Raw genomic sequence first — 21051 nt, forward strand, 5'->3', positions numbered from 1 at the left:
ATTAAATATAATTTAAAAAAATATTCCCAAAGAGGTAAGGTAGTTAGACTATCATTAAGCAAGAGAGGAAATTTCCAGGGATTAATATATTTATCAAAATCGGTCTGTTTTCTTTTCCCTTTTATTCCAATCTAAGCCATTTTGATGATGTTCCTAATTTCTCAAAAAATGCAATCTGATTTGCTTTTCCTGAGAGATGAAGGTTTTGAACATCTTTAGGACCATTGGCCACCTAGATATTCTCTTCTGTCCTGTACCTGTTAAGACATTTGCTCATTTGTAGGCACTTTAAAAATATATCCTGGTGAGTACCGCTGTTGCATTGGTTCACCCTTTGTCTCACCATTTTGTTGTTCCCCTTCCTTTTCCAAAATCAGATAAGCATATATACAAGACACGGGGTACCAAAATAAAATACAGTCACAACAGGGGATAAACCAAAGGGGACAAAATGAAAACAAAAAGAAATAACTTCACACAGAGCATTAAAACAATGATGACCTCCCCTACAACCCAGCAGCCCCACTCTTGGGCATCTACCCAAAAGATTACAAACAAAAACACACTAAAGCCACCAGCACAACAGTGTTCATCGCAGCATAATTTGTCATTGCCAAAATACAGAATCAACCCAGATGCCCTTCAGTAGACGAATGGATCAGGAAAATGTGGTACATACACACAATGGAATTTTATGCCTCCATCAGATAGAATGACATTGCCCCATTCGTAAGGAAATTGAAGGACTTGGAAAAAATTATACTAAGTGAAGTGAGCCAGACCCAAAGAAACATGGACTCTATGGTCTCCCTCATAGGGAATAATTAGCACAGGTTTAGGCTAGTCACAGCAGAGGATCACAAGAGCCCAATAGCTATGCCATTATGAGCACATAAGATGATGCTAAGTGAAATGAACTCCATGTATGGAAATGAATGTTATATCACTGTTGTAATTACCTTCAACATGCCATGTGAAACAGTAGCTTCTTTTGTTGTTGATGATGATCCTCTTGTATCCCCTTCCTGTGGTTGTCCCCACGCTATCTCTGTATCTCATCTGAGTACCCTGGATACTATATATACTGGTATTAGAACTAAGGAAGGGAAAGAGAGTGTCAAAATCAAGAGATAAAGGATAAGAAGACAAATTACTCCAAAAGTAATACTTACAAAACCATTTGGTGTAAACCAACGGAACAACTGTTGAGGGGAGAGGGAAAAACATTTTTTTTTTTTTTTTTGCCAGTCCTTGGCCTTGGACTCAGGGCCTGAGCACTGTCCCTGGCTTCTTTTTGCTCAAGGCTAGCACTCTGCCACTTGAGTTACAGCACCATTTCTGGCCATTTTCTGTATATGTGGTGCTGGGGAATCGAACCCCGGGCTTCAAGTATACAAGGCAAGCACTCTTGCCACTAGGCCATATCCCCAGCCCCAGAAAAACAATTTTTAAAAACACAATGATGACAAAGAAAAACCTCTTGTTTCTGTATCTTGTAGTTCATTTTGATTCACATCGCTTTATGTGATCATATGTACATAGCTATTGAGTTATTGTGATCCTCTGCTAAGATTATCCTAGACATATACATGATTACAAATGAGGGAATTGATGGAGCCTGTTTTTCCTCACTTAATATGATTATTTCCAAGTCTTTCCATTTTCTTATGAATGTGGTGATGTCATTCTCCTGATTGAAGCATAGAATTCTATTGTGTATATATTCCACATTTTTTGATCCACTCATGTACTGAGGGGCATCTGGGTTGATTCCATATCTTATCTATGGTAAATAATGCTGCAATGAACATTGTAGCTGGTAGCTTTAGCATGACCTTATTTGTGGTCATTTGGGTAAATGCACAGGAGTGGGATTGCTGGGTCATAGGGGAGCTCTATGTTTAGCCTTTTGAAGAACCTCCATACTGCTTTCCAGAGTGGTTGAACAAGTTTACACTCTCACCCACATTGTATTGGGGTTCCCTTTTGGCCACATCCCTGCCAGCATCCATTGTTATTAGTTTTCTTGATAATGGCCATTTTTACTGGGGTGAGGTGGAATCTCAATGTTGTTTTGATTTGCATTTCTTTTTTGGCCAGAGATGTTGAGCATTTCTTAATGTGTCTGTTGTTCATTCTTATTTCCTCTTCAGAGAAGATTCTTATCTACAGTTAATCAACAAAAGACAGAGTGTATCAGTGGTTCAGTGGAAGAATACTGTCCTTGAATGAAAAAAACTAAGGGACAGTGCCCAGGCTCTGAGTTCAAACCTCAGTTCCAGCATGCTCACACATGCGTGCGCGCACACACACACACACACACAACCAATAAGCAGATTAAAATCTACTTAGAAGGATCACTCAAAATTATCTCACCAAATACCATTAGTGGGTGTCAAGCAGTTCAATTTATAGCTCCCTTTGGTTTCAATGCTAATAACCTTTTTGTACCCAATTTCAGATTGACTAAAGCACCAGGGCAAGACATGTCACAGTTTGAGGTGAGCCACATTGTTTTCTTATCTGTGCACAGATCTTATGCTCTGTGAATCTTCCGAATCTCATTTCCTGTTTAAGGGTATAATGTTTGAGCTCAACAACACATATGTCCCCTGTCAGGCAAGCAGACACTGAGTTCAGAAGCAGAGGCAGAACAAGGCACCTCTTTGCAGAGGGACAGGGACCACGTGCTGGTCTCCAGCTTGCTGTGGGTACTCATGTCTGTCACCTTCTCTGGCATGGGGTGATTCACACATAACTAGGGATATTAAGGAAGAAAGTCTGCATGCAGCTCCTGGTGCTTCTTACAAACATAAGGAGGAAAGTCGGCAACTGACTGCAGTTTAGTCCTAGGTCACTCTAAGTTTGTTTTTGTTGTTGTTTTTGGTTGTTTGTTGTCAGGCCTGGGGCTTGAACTCATGGCCTGAGCACTGTCCCTGGCTGCTTTTTGCTCAAGGCTAGCACGCTACCACTTGAGCCACAGCGCCTCTTCTAGCTTTTTCTATGTATGTGGTGCTGGGGAATTGAACCCAGGGCTCCATGTATACATGGCAAGCACTTACCACTAGACCATATTCCCAGCCTTAAGTTGTTACATTTCTTCAGCTCTGTTTTTTGGATTGTTCCCACACCTTCCAGTGTGGCTCAGATACTGACTCAAGTCCAGCCAGCCACATCGTGGCAGTGGGGAAAGCATTCACCCTGAACTGTGCATATGATGCAAGTCAGTATTTATCTTATCTTATTTTGGTACAAACAGATTCCCAGTGGAGAAATGATCTTCCTTATTCATCAAGGTTTTTCTGATCAGAATGCCAAAAGCAGTTGTTATTTTGTTAATCGCCAGAGATTTGCTAAATCTATCAGCCTCACCGTTTCACCCTAACAACTGGAAGATTCCGCAAGACATTTCTGTGCTTTCTGGGGAACCACTGTATTTGAAGTGATCGTAGAAGCTGAACAAAAACTCTGGAACAGTATTAAAGTAAGTTCCTGCCTGGAAGCGCTGAGATCTGCACCTGCAGATCCAGAAACCAAAGCACTGACTTCTTTTTTTCTTTTCTTTTTTTTTTTTTTTTTGCTTTATCAGAGGATTTAATTCTCAGTAAAAGCCCCTTCTACCCCATTTGGAAAGAGCTATCAGAAACAACTTTCTTCTAATATGTTCTGCCTTGAATTTTTTTAATCAGCGATAGAGCATACAGAATATGTGTCATGTTGAAAAAGTTGCCATGTAATCATTTAAAGTGTTGGTATACAGCACATATATGAGTGTAATTATCTAGAATAATAACGAAATTTGCTTGTTTATCCCTTTCCCCTTAGCCTTTGCATTTCTCAGGTAAATAAAAGAAATCAGAGCCACCACAAGAGATATAAGATGAAGATTAGATCTCAGGCACCCTCTTGAGCCAGTGAGGGAGTCTGTATCTGTTTCCCTTGCCTGATTGACTAAAGAGCTAACACTTGGGAAGGAAACTTGGAGGAAGAAGATACTTGAGTGAACCATGACTCATAAGCACATGATGAGACACACAAGGACAAACAGAACCTACAGGACAAACTAGAGCTACTGTGTCCTTACCGTTTTCAATCTTATTTGTCCTGCAACTAAAAATTATTTAGCACCATACCACATGTGTACCTGGCCCAAGACAAAGCTGAAGGAAGGAATATGACTGAAGAAACTGATTTGTGAGTCAACAAGATAGCTAAGAGCCAGGTGTCAGTGCCTCACAACTGCAATCCAAGATACTCAGGAGGCTGAGAGCTCAGTATTGCAGATTGAAATCAGCCCAGACCAGAAAAAAAAAAAAACAACTGAAAGTGGAGCTGTGGCTCAAGTGGTAGAGTGCTAGCCTTGAGCAAGAAAGGTAATGGACAGTGACCAGGCCCTGAGTTCAAGTCCCAGTACTGGCATAAAAGAAGAAGCAGGAGTAGAAAGAGCAGAAGCTGAAGAAAAAGAATAGCCACCAGCTGGGCATGTAGCTCTGTGGTGAAGCTCTTGGTTGCTAGATGCTAGCCTTGATTTCAGCCTTCACCACCACAAAAAACAGTGAGCTGGCCATGTTACCATGTGCAGGTTGTCCCAGAGCCCACACTCACAGAGGGAACACAGTAACCTGGCTGCTGCAACACACAGACCTTGAAAATCCTGCACAATTTCTCTCACGGTCGACCCAAACCTAGAACAACAGAGGGAAGCAGTCCTTGAAATAGTTCCAGATCATTAAGTTGGAAAAATATAAATCAATCATGGTTTACTCTTGATGTCCACAGGTCCTCTTTTAACAACAGTTAACCTTCAGAAAAAGATAATGCAAGGATTGTGTTTTGGGTGATAGGGTACAAGGATTCCTCCAACTCATTGACACATCTGTAAGTAGCATTCATTGCTCTGGTAGCTGAGTCACATTTTCCCATTGACCTGAATGAAGTGAGATGGTTGATTAGCTTCTCCTAGCACATCTATGACTCCGGAGGCCGACAAATGGAAGGAGAGAAAACCATGGCAATATCCACATCAATCTACTATCAGATGGAAAAGAAATTCACACCTAATATTGCTCTTGTTTCTGAGTAGCTTCATGATTGAAGCCAATCTTTTCTTAGGTGGGCTTTTCATTTCACCATCTGTTAGTTTGAAGGCTCCACTCAGTCTTATACTGGATTTTGTGTCAACAAGCTCCTAGCAGTAGAGCACTTGCCTAGCAAGTAGACAGTCCTGCATCCGAACCCTAGTAACATAAAAAATATTAAAAGTTTGCCCAGGTAAAATTTAAAAGATCTTCTTGTATTTTAACATTGATAAATCAGAAAAAAATCCTTGCTTTTTATATTAGTTTTGTCAGTAAGCAAACAAAATGTTCCTTGTTCAGATATTATATTTTATAGGATTCCACGAAATGGAATGAGAAATTCAACAAGTACACTAGTGTGGTTATTAGAGAAGTCTCACAGAATATTGGAAAAATCTATGTGTGGGTGTCTATCTACCTGCCTCCTTCAAAATAGACACAGGTATACACACACACACAGAAAGAGAGTAAGAAAAAAGGGGGGAGAGCATTATTCTGGGATATGATACCTGACTTATCATTAGAAGCAATGGAAGCCAATGAGGAAATTATTTTTGCAAAAAAAGTATTACTACTAAAATTCTTAAAGAAAAATTTTCAAGCTATCTTCCTATAACTGTGAAATATATTTCTTGTTAAAAATCACAGGGCAATTAAGCTAAAGTCAAAACTTGTGTTCCTGAGGATGGCAGAAAATGCTGGAGGTAACCTGAAGAGCCATCTTCCTGTGGCATGGCTATGCCACATAATCCCTTTTTTGACACATTTCTTTCCTAATAAAATGTCCTATTACTTTTATACCAAAGTGAGGAGGACATCTGGGCTGGGCAGGTGATGCGTGCCTTTAAGTCTAGCTGAGTACGGAGGCTAGAGAGGAGGGTTGCTATCTGAGGCTAAGCTAGGGCAAAAATGGTGAGTCTCTAATCAAAGCACAAGTTATGGAGTTCTCTGAGTTCGAAAAAAAGAATGAGAGAATCTGGCAAGTCAATGCACAGACCACAACACTGTGAATATTCAGTGCTGTGAACAGCACATAAAAAGCTCATACAAATCAATAATAAAATAACCACTAACATGACAAAAATGTAGTTGCTATATAACTATAACATCCCATAGTTGATAAGCTTGCATGAAAATACTTTTGATTAAGGAAATGAAAATTACAAAAATCTTCTCAGTGCCTTGAGTATATTAATGTCGTCAGGAGGAAATTATCTCAGGAAGTTGGGAATAATGTTCACCTACAAGGAGGAATGGTTATAAGTTTTCTAGAACGTTCCACCTATGTGGAGAGAAAAAGAAAAGGGCAGTATGGGCCAGAGACCTAGGCAGTAAAGTAAATGTAGGTTTACTAAGAAAAAACTGTCAATACTTATTTAGCTGACCATATGTGAGACAACATATTAAAGACTTTAGAATTATTAAATAATTTATATACCAAAACCCTAGGAAATAGTATTTTTACATCATTCACATTTTAATATTTTGGAAATGAAATATAACCTCCTCTAATGTTGAACATCTCTAATTTTCCTTTTTATTTAACAACATGCACTATGCTGATTCTCTCATAGATAAGTTATATTTTACAATTTCTAAAAGCATAATAAGAAAAAAAGAAAAGATAAATTTTTAGTCCTTCCTCTAAAAGCTTCTAGCGGCATTCTGTTGTTTATAGTATACAATTCAACTTTCTATCAATGTAAACTAGGCTCAATCAAATAATTCCTCAGCTTCATCTGCAGCCTCATCTCCTATTACGACCCTGTCTCTCACCTGTATTCTAATGACACCTTGTATAGTTGTACCCTCAAGTTTACACCTGATTTTTGTACCTGCAGATTCCTCTACCTAGTATGTGTTCCTCCTGTTCACCTTGCCAGTTCCTATGCTTTGAAATGCAGCAGGTGCCAGAAATTTAATAGAGCCTTCCCTGACAATCTTGATAGTCACTCCTTCCTATGTATGTCCACAGAGATTTATGTCAATTTTCCATTTATGTCTCTTCTCCCCATCTGACTTTTATTGTAAGCAAATAATGGCATCTAAAAGGACCCCTAAGGAGCAGAGTTTGGGCTGTGGAGAAACAAAGACTCAGGAAAGTTGGCAGATGTCTCAGTGATGGTGATGTTAAAGGTCAACTACAGAAAAAGATTCCAAATTAAGTGCATATTACCCAAGGATCAATAGGTTAAAAATCATCAGCCAAGCACTTAACAGTTCTCACTGCTTCTCTCAACTCTTACGGGATAGTGTGCTGTGAAATTAAGATGATTCCTGAAACACTCAGAACATGTTTCCAAATGAGGAACTTTTGCCTTGTGTCTGTAATGTTCTGCTTTCAAATATGTATATGTATATGTAGTGCACTCTGAAGTTCCCCTGCATCTTTTTTTTAAATGTCACTAGCTTCTGAACACTGTCTAAATCTTGTTTTCTCTCCTTGAGAATCAAGTGCTACCTGTGGAGATAGAAAGCAACTCTTAGCTGAAGTACTGCCATCTGGTGTCTGTCTAAAATACTCGGTGATATTTATGCCGGCCTCCCTGCAGCCCTCTCGTGGTCACAAGTTAAACTGTGTCAGAGTTACCATTCTGAACCAATATGTCACTAAAGTGCCTACAGTTCTAATGCCAGAGAGGATTCAGGACTGGCTGGTGGGTGATCTGCTCCCTTCTTGGATATGAAGGTGACTCACCTACAAACGACAAATGGAATATATGGGATGAGTTGGGCTAGAAGATAGTAGGACACCCAGAAATAACATTTGACAATATTACACATGGTGGGAGCTTTTCTCTGCTATGAGAAATTGTGTCTACTATTCTATACTTTAGTATGTTATAGAACTATACAAGATGTGGAAGAAGCAATAGTCACTGACAGAGAAAAATAAGTAATTGTAGGAACATTGCATAAGAAAGTCTTCCCATGGGGCACTATACCTTCTAATTTCCTGAAATAATGGCACCACATAATTTCTCATGAACAGTAAAAAATATGATAGAAAGAGTATCTATGACAATTTACTATGCTAAGTACTTTTCAAATTATACCTTAAAAGAATATTATGAGCTTTATCTTGTGGATAAGACTTCATTGAAGTTTCAGAGTGTGCCTCCCAGGCACTGATATTTCCTATGTTAAGTAGATTTGTTTGAGGGCCTAAGATACAAGAGGCATTGCATTAGATAATTTACATATGTGTTCTCATTTTATTCTTACTGGAACTCTCCCAGGTGAGTAATATCTTCCTTTAGGGAGGACTATAGTTTGGATATGATTTTCCCCCTGCAATACTAAGGTTGGCATTTAATATCCTTTGTGACCTAATACTATGGAAGCTCTTTGGTATTAAGAGTTGAGACTTCTGGCAGGTGGTTTGGATTAGAAAATCACCAGAGTGCAGGCCCTTGGACTGAATGATACTGCTGGCTTTATAAGAAGAGGGAAAGAAACCAGAGGATAGATACAAAGGCACTATCTTTTGCTATGTGCCACCTGAAGTTTTCTTTATAACTTCCTCAGTCTGTGATATTGTATCATTAGCAACAGGAAACAAGTTGAATCCAAGAACTAGTTGTCCTTACCATGACTACCCATCTCAGTTCAGTTGTCTTGACCTAAAATTACCTTACTTACATTATATTTTGCTTCTCCTTCAGCTCTCTAGACTTTTATCTCTCCCTTCAACTTCTGGGTCCTCCCTGCTTAGAACAATGCCTCCTCACCCAAGAGGCACAATCAATATATAGTGGTAGAATAAATTTTAATGAGCTGTTTACTCTCCCAGTGATTGCATCTAATCCTTTATGTTGCAAACATTTTTCAAAGTCTGCATCATTGTAGGGCTGTAGACATACATCCAGGAAGAAAACTTCTAGGGTTTATTGGGATAGTGAATGAAGAAAATGCATACTTTGAAGAGACATTGATTTCTATGTTATCTCTGAACTTATTTCTAAACAGAAATGGGTAATATATGAATTGTGAAATGAACCAGATATCTATTGCACACACCTCCTGTTATCACAGTTTGAAGCCAGCCCATGTAGGAAAGTGTACAGGACTCTCCAATGAACCAGTAAATATCCAGAAATGGACATGTGACTCAAGTGGTAAAGTAATAGTGGTGAGTGAAAAAGCCAAGCAAAAGCATAGAGCCCTACGTTCAAGCCCCCAGTACTGAAATAAATAAATAAATAAATAAATAAATAAATAAATAAATAAATAAATAAATAAATAAATAAATAAGAAATGGAGTCCTGGATCACTGAATTTCACCTTTGCTTTTTATAGCTTACACTGGTAAAGATGAAATCTTACAATTAGCTCCAATATCCTGTTAGTTCAATCATCCTGTTACTTCAAATGTTGATTAAAAGAAAGAAATCTGAGTTAGTCAGCCTTAATACTAAGGAGGTTTATGGCACCTGGACAATGAAGTATCCCAGCCCACTCAGCCGCCTGTCACTGTGCCTTTACTGGGTTCCTTGGGCATCGGGCACTAGCACAGACCTATAGCTGCTGCTGCTCTGACCCTCACATTACTATTTTAATATGAAAATCACATCAGTTTTTTAATAAGCAATGATGAACACTATGCTGTTGGCTTGTGCCTGTGATCCTAGCTTGTCAGGAGGCTAAGATCTGATGATAACAGCTTAAAGCAGATTAGTTTAGGAGGTCCATGAGATTCTTATCTCCAATTACCAAAAAAAAAAAATCTGAAAGTGAAGCTGTAGCTTAGGTGGTAGAGTGCCAGCCTTGAGTGAAAAAGCTGAAGGACTGTTCTGAAACCCTGAGTTCAAGGCCCAGTACCAGCATTAGATAGATAGGTAGGTAGGTACGTATGTAGGTAGATGATAAATAGATAGACAGACAGACAGATAGATAGATAGATAGGCAGATAGATAGACAGACAGACAGATAGAAAGTAAACCAGGATGATGCAATTTATAAACATAGATTAACAATCATACCCCCTCCCCCCATGGCCTGTGGGATTGAAAAGTTCTGCCCCTTCCTCCAGGTGCTGACACCGTGGCAGGGGGGACCAGCCTCCTGACCATGCCTTCTCCTAAGGAAGAGCTAATGCCCACCAAAAGCTGATGCTTCTGGCTACTGAGAATTTGTCCCCAGAAGCTGAGGAAGCAGTCTTCCTCACCCTGCTCTCCATTGTGATCTTGATCTTCTTTTACCTGTACAAGAACACAGGCAGCTAGATGAACTATGAGCCCGCAGAAGGTGAGCCCAGCACCAGCCTCCAGATGGAGACTGACTCAGCCAAGAGCAGAGTCAAGGAATATTATTTCATCTAACATCTCCCAGACCCCAAGGAGCAAATCTCTGGCGCCTGCATTCACACACTATTTAAATGTACTAGGTGAAAATTGTATTAGAAACCAGTGAGTGGTCTTAACTGGTGTGAGAAAATCCAAGGTCAGCCTCGCTGACTCCAGGGACTTGGGATTGGAGAAAGCTGCTTGTGGTGTCATTAACCAGGCCTTTGTAATAGCACGGGTATTTGTGACAAAGGAGCAGTTGAGTGGGTGCCTTCACAGGTTAAAAAGGAAGGAAGAATAGTGAGCCTGTGGCTTGATCTACTCTGTTCCCTCCTAGTCACCTAAGCTATCCCTGAGGGAGCTATCCATAATTCTTCCTAGAGGCTGGATAGCACACTAAAAGCCCCAGCCAGCAAGGAGAGGAGACTGGGGATCTTACCTCCTGCGTTGCCTAATCTGAGCCCTTCTTTCCATATTCCCCAACAACCTCATGCTACTTTTATCTGAATTTAAAAAATCATGCTAGTAATTATAGTTCTATCACTAACTGAGTGAAACAGTCAACCTACCTTTCACAAACACATCGGTCATATTACTGAATCTATCTGTGAGGTCTCTTTGGTATTTTTTTCTGCTCTTTGTGCCTTCAGTATTTAGGTTCTTGAATATTTTCTCTAGACAATATTCTCATCTGAGTTTTGCTCAGATTCTTTGTTTTTGTGAAATTGTATCTACTCCTACTATATCAAGAACACGGTGGGCTGAGCCTGGAATGGAAAAGAGTTCAATGCAATCTTTATCTGTACTTGGTAAACTATTTCATATCATGAAGACTTTGCTTCCCATCTATTAAGTATGAAAAATATCTCTCTAAAGACACACAGTGAGAAATATTCAATAATTATCACTAGTTAACAACATGGATTCTTGACTCATATTAATAGACAAACTCCAGTTCTGTTACTTAGTATAATATTGGGCACATTGAATCTTCTCTTCCATTCTAAGTTTCCTCACTTGTAAAATGAGGATGTCAGTATTGTTCACTTCTCACAGGATTAAATAATGGCATTTAGTCCATAAGATTAAGATAGTCTCCCAGTAAACAGACCACTGAAAACTCCTTCACCAGTATTAGTAACACTGTAAGAAAACAGATCACAGAAACCTTGACTCCGCCTGTGACTTTGACACTAGAGGGCGATATTGCACAGACCGCAACTGTCTGCTGACAAGTTTTGTGTCAGTTTCTTTCCCTCACACTTGGAGCTGCAATGCCAAGAAAGCATCTCACAGCATCTCCGAGGGCTTGTTGAAACAGGAACCAGTGAATACCAGACTTTCCCCATCAGGAGTGCTCACATTCCTTCCCTGCACATTCCAGAACACAACGCTCAGCCTCTTCGCCATCTAGGCATGGTCTCGGTGGCCCTCCTGCTGCTTGGTGTGCCCTTCATGCTGGGTAAGTGGTGTGTTCCCTTTGCACCTCCACAATCAGAAGCTGAACATCACCGGTAGGTCTGGTCTGGTCTCATGGACACAATGTTGATGTTGCAGGAGGAAGTGGAGCCCAGTTGGTGACCCAGCCTGACAGCCATGTCACTGTGTCTGAAAGAGCCCCTCTGGAGTTAAGATGCAACTATTCTTATGGCGCAACGCCTTACCTTTTCTGGTATGTCCAGTACCCCAGCCAAGGCCTCCAATTTCTCCTCAAATATGTGACAGGGAAAACTGTGGTTAAAGGCATCAAAGGCTTCGAGGCTGAGTTTAAGAAGAGTGAAACCTCCTTCCACCTGAAGAAAGCCTCAGCTCACTGGAGCGACACAGCTGAGTACTTCTGTGCCCTGAGTGACACAGTGCCTGGGGCTGCAAGGTTGCCGAGCAGTAACCTCCTGAAACTTGGGACCGTCTGTGACTGGAAGCCACAGCCTGACCTTGCTTAGTAAGGTCTCTCGGGTGACAAACGGGAGCCCACGGAGGAATATCTGACTATGAAAAACAAAAAGAACTGTGTGTCCCTTCTTTTACTGCTGGGTGGTAGGAGACCAGACTTCTACCACAGAGCCTCTGTGGATGCCCTCTTCCTGTGTGGAGATCCTGCATTCTAGAGACCAGGACTCCATTCACAGCATTCAACATTGAACGCTTGATCTTCCCCCCGTTCACCTAATAGACGCGCCTTTTACTACCTTTTGTTTTTCAACTGACAACCACACCATTCTTTCAGTATCTCCTATAGTCTATTTTTATCACAGCAGCCAATACATTTTTTTTTTTTTAATCAGTTCTGGGCCTTGGACTCAGGGCCTGAGCACTGTCCCTGGCTTCTTTTTGCTCAAGGCTAGCACTCTGCCACTTGAGCCACAGCGCCACCTCTGGCCGTTTTCTGTATATGTGGTGCTGGGGAATTGAACCCAGGGCCTCATGTATACGAGGCGAGCACTCTTGCCACTAGGCCATATCCCCAGCCCCCCAATACGTTTCTTTAAAGCATGGATCATGTCAGGCCTTGCCCAAATCCTTGAAATAGCCTCCTTCTGCTCTCAAAATAAAACCAAACACCTTACAATCACATATAAAACATGACCTTTTCCACAATATTAAATTTTAAAACAGAAATCTAGGTGCCAATAGCTCATGCCTTTAAGCCTGCCTACTCAGGAGGCTGAGATCTAAGGATCATGGTTGAAAGCCAGCCCAGGCAAAAATGACTAGGAAACTTTTATCTCCCTCTAACTAGTAAATAAAAAAAACAGAAGTGGAGGTCTAGCTCAAGTTGTAGAGAGAAAAAAACTAAGGGATGGTAACCCAGGCCCTGAGATTAAGCACCAGTATGAATACAAAAAGAAAAATCTGACAGAAAATTCTATAGAAATTACAATAGAATAAGGACATTCTCATATAAAGAGAGTAGACCTGTTCTAAAGGAAATTCTTCAAACTGATGTGGAAATGACACTTCTAGGAGGAAGGGAGAGCAAAATGGCAGATATTGGAAGTAACGGATATGCCAGTTACCTTGATCTAATCACTTACACAGTGTATACACATTCTGAAACATTAACTCTATCCCATTAATGTATATTATTACTGTGTGTCAATCAAACACTTTAATGATAAAAAAAATTAAAAGAATAGTGTTTATTACCATCCTGCATCTAAATCTGGCAATTATTTATATGTTTAGGAACTAGGATTTTTACATTTTGAAATGAAGGAAAAGCACAACATTGACAATATTTCCATATGAATGAAGTCCAACTACAAACTATCACAAACTAATCGATATAGTGAGACAAATAGTTTTAATATGACTGAATGAAATAACCTTTGGATAAGAAACAAAAGTTTTGAACATTTCATTAATTTCTGTACTAGTATCTTAAAAAGAAATATGAAAGACTAGTTTTATATAATAAAATGACTAAGTTATTTGCAATTAAAGGAAAATCAGTGCTTGCTTTATAGTTTTATTAAAGGGCTATTTAATTATCTAAAATTCCATGCCACAGGTACTCTTTGAAGAAAAAAAAAGAAAAAGAAAATGCACAAATTTTAATTTAACACTGAGGAATAAAATTAAAGGGCACAAACCAAAGATGGATAATAAACAAAACTATTATTAGTGTATTATTCATATAATTATTAATATGCTAATAACTATAACAAGTACAATTGCCTAAACATGCAAATTAAGGCAGTACCAGTACAACTTATTAAAACAATCCAACAATATACTGCTTACATGAAACAAATAAGTAGATGAAAAGTTAAAATGAGGCTACACTTGGCTCCCCTAATGGCAGAGTACAGACACCATGTGGTTAATAAAATTCTAGCCCGATTAAGAAATAAATAAAAGATAAAATGAAAAAATAATATTGGAGGAGCTATATTAATATTCAACAAATTGGGCTTCAGGAAAAGAAATATTACAGAAATAAAGTATAAAAAATGTACTGAGTGTTGATGGCTCCTTCTGGTAATCTTGTGTACTTAGGAGGCTGAGATCTAAGGATCACAGTTCAAAGCCAGCCCAAGCAACAAAGTCCTTGAGACTTATCTCTAATTAATCACCAGAAAACAGGAAGTAAAGCTTGGCTCAAGTGGTCTAGTGCAAGCTTTGAACAAAATAAAGTCCTAGGGACAATACATGGGCCCTGAGTTCAAGTCCCAGGACTGGCACAAAAAACAATGTGTACTCACATAACAACAAACCTCCAAAATACTAAACATGTTAGAAACAAAGAGAAAATAGATAAAAACCACAGTTGCATGTTGACACTTTAAACTTTGGCTCTTAATAAGGAATAATTATGAGTCAGAAAATACACAAAAACACCGTAGATTTACTTAACACTAAAATCAATTGATGATATTGATGGAATGCTCCACTCAACAAGAACAGAAAGTACATAAAGTTAGTGCTTAGAAGAAAACAGTAAATATTTACATTAGAAAAAGAAAAATGTTTTATATCCATGATCATTTCTAACAGAATTCCTATAGACAATATTTATTTTAACAAATTCAGGTAATTTATAACTTCTTGATCCTTCTCAGTTTTATTTGCATATATTCTTCTCTGGGTATATATTTTATTATGTAGCATTATTATACAAGAGTTTTTGACATGCTATGTTATTATAATGAGGAGAAAAGCTGAAATAATTTATTTTAAATAAAGAATGCAAGTCATCTAGAAGAGTAGGCTTATATATTTGCCCAACCCTCATTTGTGCTATTAATTGAATTGTAATAGAAAGTTATCAACAGTTTAAATCTGTTGTATCCATATACTGGAAACCATCCTCATACCCATGCTATTTGGACTTATTTCAATGATAAGAAAATACAAAATAAGAAAATAATCTCTCAGTTGCCTAGCTCCTCATACTCTAGTACATTGCAAACATCTGGCATTTTTATAAATAAATGTCTTTAGATAAAGAAAACATCTTTGCCACCATTCTATGTCTAGTGAAATATGGAGAGGAAGCTGTTTATAAACGATGCCCATACAATTTAAGTCCTGTGTTTTTAATTTGTGACATCAGTAATGTATTTGTACTCTTGTACACATATTAGGAATAAAGGATGGGCAGAAAAGAAAGAAAGGAGAAGGGAAAGTGTGCAGGAAATACTTTAAAACCATAGAACATATGTCATTTCTTCAGATACACATCACTGACATGGATGCACCAATGTTGGCTGAAGCTGGCTCTGTAGATCTGACAGAGAAAAACTTGTCACAACGTTATCTAACTTTCCATTGATTTGTGGCAGTTTGGCCCAGTTCTTTCTGCAGGGTTATAAATGCCATGTTCTTTATAGACATGTGTCCTTGTAGTGACAAAATAGTGTATTATCTATCTTCTGTCCTGACACATGCCCAAGTATTAACTGTGGTCACAACAACTTTCCTTGGGCTGCTACTCCAACTTGATGGGAAGCTTTCCCTTTATTCTCAAGACTATTATTCAAGCCAATTGGTAAGAGAGGAGATAGTAGGAAGAATGTTTCCATTATTCAGCAAGTGAGAATCTATATAAATGTCAGGGGCACGGATAATTTAGGAGAGGTGAAATTTGTAATCAGCAAACTTCCTCCCATTAAAACCTCAGTCTGTAACAACTTCTTACAACTCTTCTCTCTGCCGCTGTCACCTCTATAGCAGCAGGCTCTTTCTTGGAAGATCTTAATATGGGAATTAGGGAAAGAATGATGTGTACCATATGTCACCACAGACAGACTGATGGGGTCAGGCCAGAAAGAATTCTGTCAAACTCAATTTTAGGATCAAAACTCAGAATGAGATTACAGCTGAGTTAAGATGTATCCAACAAGAAAAAATTAACAGAGAGTGAATGCCTATAATGCTCTATTTCTGTGCCTGTGCTCTACAACTGCAGGTACAGAGAAGAAACAAGGTTCTAAGCCAAAAGGTATGGGGCAATGGAGACCCTGAGAAATACCTGTTTCTCCCAAATGCCCTTTCCCACTGTGGCTCAAGTGGCAGAGTGCTAGCCTTGAGCAAAAAGAAGCCAGGGACAGTGCTCAGGCCCTGAGTCCAAGGCCCAGGACTGGCAAAAAAAAAAAAAATGCCCTTTCCCCAGTAACTCTTCGAAGCATGTCTTATGTTGAATCAAAAGTCCCCTAAAGTCCAGCTTACCTTACCACTTCTCTAACACATTTCAGACTTTAAGCTAGTTTCAATCTGAAATCATATATCTAACAAAGACAAACTGCAGAATCCCATTCTAGGGATTCTCCCTAGAACACACCATTCTGGAAAAAGAGGAAACCAGGCCCAAACTGTGCTCTCCTCCTGGGGACCAGTGCAGACGCTCTGCTGTTACTTTGCCATGACTCCCCTCTTCCTGGAGTCAGCCCTTCAGTCTCATGGTCATTCACAGCAGTGGCCTAGGATCTTATAGCTACAACTCTACAGCTAAGAGAAATGCAATCTGTGATAGATAACTTCCCTCCTAAAAGGGACTTTTCTGAAGAATTTAATGGTTTTGTGACAAATGACATGAACAGCTAGTCAATTGTTCCAGACAAAATGCCCAGCAAGCTAAGCCTGCCAGGGTCAACCAGAGAGATGCTGCTCTGTATAACTACGTCATGAGACTTACAGAAAGTGACAGATAGACTGCTCCTGCTTTAGATATCCAGGCAAAAAGGCATAGCAGCCTAGGAATGCAGTGGAAGAAAATCAAAAAACACAGCCCAAGGGCAGGAAGCTTACTCTCTCCTTGACAAGAAAACCTATCAGGGCATCTTCAACTATTTCCTGTATGGGGAGCAGTAAATGTTTCTTTCTGGTTCTATTTTTGCTTACTTCATCTAGTTATACTAAAATAAATCCTGGGAAGGAAGGAAGAAGGAGGAAAGAAGGAAGGAAGAAAAAGGAAGGAAGGAAGGAAGGAAGGAAGGAAGGAAGGAAGGAAGGAAGGAAGGAAGGAAGGAAAAAGCCATTGGGAACATGCTTGTTTGGTTTAGAGACCAGCTAATAATCATAAGGATAATGATAGTAAAACCTACCATTAGTCATAACTTTCCTTATCCATAAAAAGCCTCATGAAATGTTAAGTAAGCATGCAGTCCAAGAAGTTCGAGTAAAAACAAAACTAATCTAAGGAAAGTATGAAAATTATATTGGTAACATGAAAACAAGAAATAGGATTACAGAATACACTTTAAAAACTAGTTCATAAAGAAAATTAGATGAGACTTCAACAGGTCATCAAAAAAATCATACACCACGATCAAACTGGATTCATCCCAGGGATACAAAGTTGGTTTAATATACGCAAGTCAATTAATGTAATCCACCACATCAATTGGAGCAAGGTAAAGAACCACATGGTTTAATCTCTGGATGCGGAAAAAGCGTTCGACAAAATCCAGCACCCATTTATGCTAAAATCCCTGGAAAAACTGGGATTTCAGGGAACATTCCTGAATATAATCAAGGCAGTTTATGACAAACCAACAGCAAGCATAACTCTAAATGCTGAAAAACTAAAGCCATTCCCTTTAAAATCAGGAACAAGGCAGGGATGTCCACTCTCTCCCCTGCTCTTCAACATAGTACTAGAATTCCTAGCCAGAGCAATTAGGCAAGAAGAAAATATAAAGGGGATCCAAATAGGAAAAGATGAAGTTAAACTTTCTCTCTTCACAGATGACATGATCCTATACCTAAAGAACCCCATAGACGCTACTCCCAAGCTACTAGAGCTGATCCAAAACTTTGGCAAAGTTGCAGGATATAAAATAAACCCTCAAAAATCAACGGACTTTCTCTATGCTAACGACCCGAAGACCGAGGCTGAAATCAGGAAAGCAACTCCTTTTGCAATAGCCAAAAAAAACATAAAATACCTAGGAATAACCTTAACCAAAGAAGTGAAAGACCTCTTTGATGAGAACTTTAAAAGCTTGAAAAACGAAATTAAGTCAGAACTAAGGAAATGGAAAAACCTCCCATGCTCCTGGACTGGGAGGATTAATATAATCAAAATGGCAATATTGCCAAAGGCTATCTACAAATTCAATGCAATACCCATTAATATCCCAACACCACTTTTTAAATGAAATAGAGGAAGCAATCCATAAATTCATATGGAACAATAAAAGACCTAGAATAGCAAAAACAATCCTAAGCAGAAAGAACAGTGCTGGAGGAATTACAATACCCAACTTCAAGCTGTATTATAAAGCTATAGTAATAAAAACAGCTCGGTAATGGCACCAGAACAGGCCTGAAGACCAATGGAACAGAATTGAAGACCTAGAAATGAACCCACAGAACTACGCCTACTTAATCTTTGATAAAGGAGCTAAAACAATAGCTTGGAAGAAAGATAGCCTCTTTAACAAATGGTGCTGGAAAAACTGGCTCAACACATGCAACAAACTAAAACTAGATCCTTATATATATATCACCCGGCACCAAAATCAATTCCAAATGGATTAAAGACCTTGAATTCAAAACAGGCACCCTGAAAACACTAAAGGAAGGAGTAGGAGAAACACTTGGGCTCCTTGGCGCAGGACAGAACTTCCTTAACAATGACCCAGAAAGGCTACAAATCAAAGAAAGGTTGGACAAATGGGACTGCATCAAACTGCAGAGCTTCTGCACGGCAAAGGACATAGCTCACAAGATAAACAGAAAGCCCACAGGCTGGGAGAAGATCTTTACCTGCCATTCAACGGACAAAGGCCTCATATCTAAAATATATGCAGAACTAAAAAAATTACCTTCCTCCAAAACAAAACTGCAAAGAACCAATAGCCCCCTCATCAACTGGGCTAAAGACTTATGAAGAGACTTCTCTGATGAGGAAATGAGAATGGCCAAGAGACATATGAAAAAGTGCTCTACATCACTGGCCATAAAAGAAATGCAAATCAAAACAACATTGAAATTCCATCTCACCCCAGTAAGAATGTCATATATCAAGAAAACTAACAATGGGCTGGGGATATAGCCTAGTGGCAAGCGTGCCTGCCTCGGATACACGAGGCCCTAGGTTCGATTCCCCAGCACCACATATACAGAAAACGGCCAGAAGCGGCGCTATGGCTCAAGTGGCAGAGTGCTAGCCTTGAGCGGGAAGAAGCCAGGGACAGTGCTCAGGCCCTGAGTCCAAGGCCCAGGACTGGCCAAAAAAAACAAAACAAAACAAAAGAAAACTAACAATAACAATTGTTGGAGGGGATGTGGCCAAAAGGGAACCCTACTTCATTGTTGGTGGGAATGTAAACTGGTTCAGCCACTCTGGCAAGCAGTATGGAGATTCCTCAGAAGGCTAAATATAGAACTCCCCTATGACCCAGTAGCCCCACTTTTGGGTATCTATCCAAAAGACCACAAACAAAATCACAGTAAAGCCACCAGCACAACAATGTTCATTGCAGCACAATTTGTCATAGCTAGAAAATGGAACCAATCCAGATGCCCCTCAGTAGAAGAATGTATCAGGAAAATGTGGTACATATACACAATGAAATTTTATGCCTCTATCAGAAAGAATGACATTGCCCCATTTGTAAGGAAATGGAAGGACTTGGAAAAAATTATACTAAGTGAAGTGAGCCAGACCCAAAGAAACATGGACTCTATGGTCTCCCGTATTGGGAATAATTAGCACAGGTTTAGGCAAGTCATAGCAGAGGATCACAAGAGCCCAATAGCTATACCCTTATGAACACATAAGATGATGCTAAGTGAAACGAACTCCATGTTATGGAAACGATTGTTATATCACAGTTGTAACTACTTTCAACATCCCATGTGTATCTGTAGCTTCTATTATTGATGATGCTCTTGTATCACCTTCCTGTGGTTGTACCTACACTATCTCTGTAATCTTATCTGAGTATATTGGAAACTGTGTATACTGGCATTAGAACTAGGAAATTGAAAGGGAATACCAAAATCGAGAGACACAGGGCAAAAAAAGACAAACAACTACAAAAGCAATACTTGCAAAACTGTTTGGTGTAAGTGAACTGAGCACCCCATGGTGGGAAAGGGAAAGGGGGAGGAAGGAGGGGGGTATGAGGGACAAGGTAACAAACAGTACAAGAAATGTATCCAATGCCTAACGTATGAAACTGTAACCTCTCTGTACATAAGTTTGATTATAAAAATTTGAAAAAAAATTAGATGAACCACTGTCTTATTAAAGTAACTAATTAAGATTAAGAGAAGCTTGGCATGGTAGTACATACCTATAGTGCCAGCTACTTAGAAGGTAAAGTCTGCAGGATCAAGAGTGCAATGCCACCCAGATAAAGTTAGCTAGACCTCCATCTTTTTTTTAATCAGTCTGTTTTTCAATGTTATTATTAAGTAGCTGTACAAAGGGATAGGTTGTGAGTGCAATGCTTCTTGTTCAATATCACCTCTGCATTCTCCCCCAATATCCCTCTCCCACCCTACCCTCAAGTAACATAGTTCCTTTTTTGTATAATATATGCTGAATATAATGACTACATTTGCACAGCCTTCCTTGGCAAAGGAGGGGTGCAGAGAAATGAAAGGAGGAAGGGTGAGCAAATGTAGACCCCTATATTACAAAGAAAATAACCAAAAGAAACCCACAAAAGGCCTGGAAGTTAAGCCCTGAGCTCAATACCTGTTATTACAAAAAACAAAAGCAAAGAAAAAAC

The 21051-nt window shown here is 39.3% G+C and overlaps 1 pseudogene and 1 gene segment (V, D, J or C); both read left to right on the forward strand.

Annotated features, from left to right (window-relative positions):
• LOC125362953 overlaps nt 1-21051 on the forward strand; it is a 436105-nt gene that overhangs the window by 75215 nt on the left and 339839 nt on the right.
• LOC125363198 lies at nt 9050-10399 on the forward strand (annotated as a pseudogene).

Source organism: Perognathus longimembris, chromosome 14, assembly GCF_023159225.1.
Source record: "Perognathus longimembris pacificus isolate PPM17 chromosome 14, ASM2315922v1, whole genome shotgun sequence".
NCBI classification, from domain to species: Eukaryota; Metazoa; Chordata; class Mammalia; order Rodentia; family Heteromyidae; genus Perognathus; species Perognathus longimembris.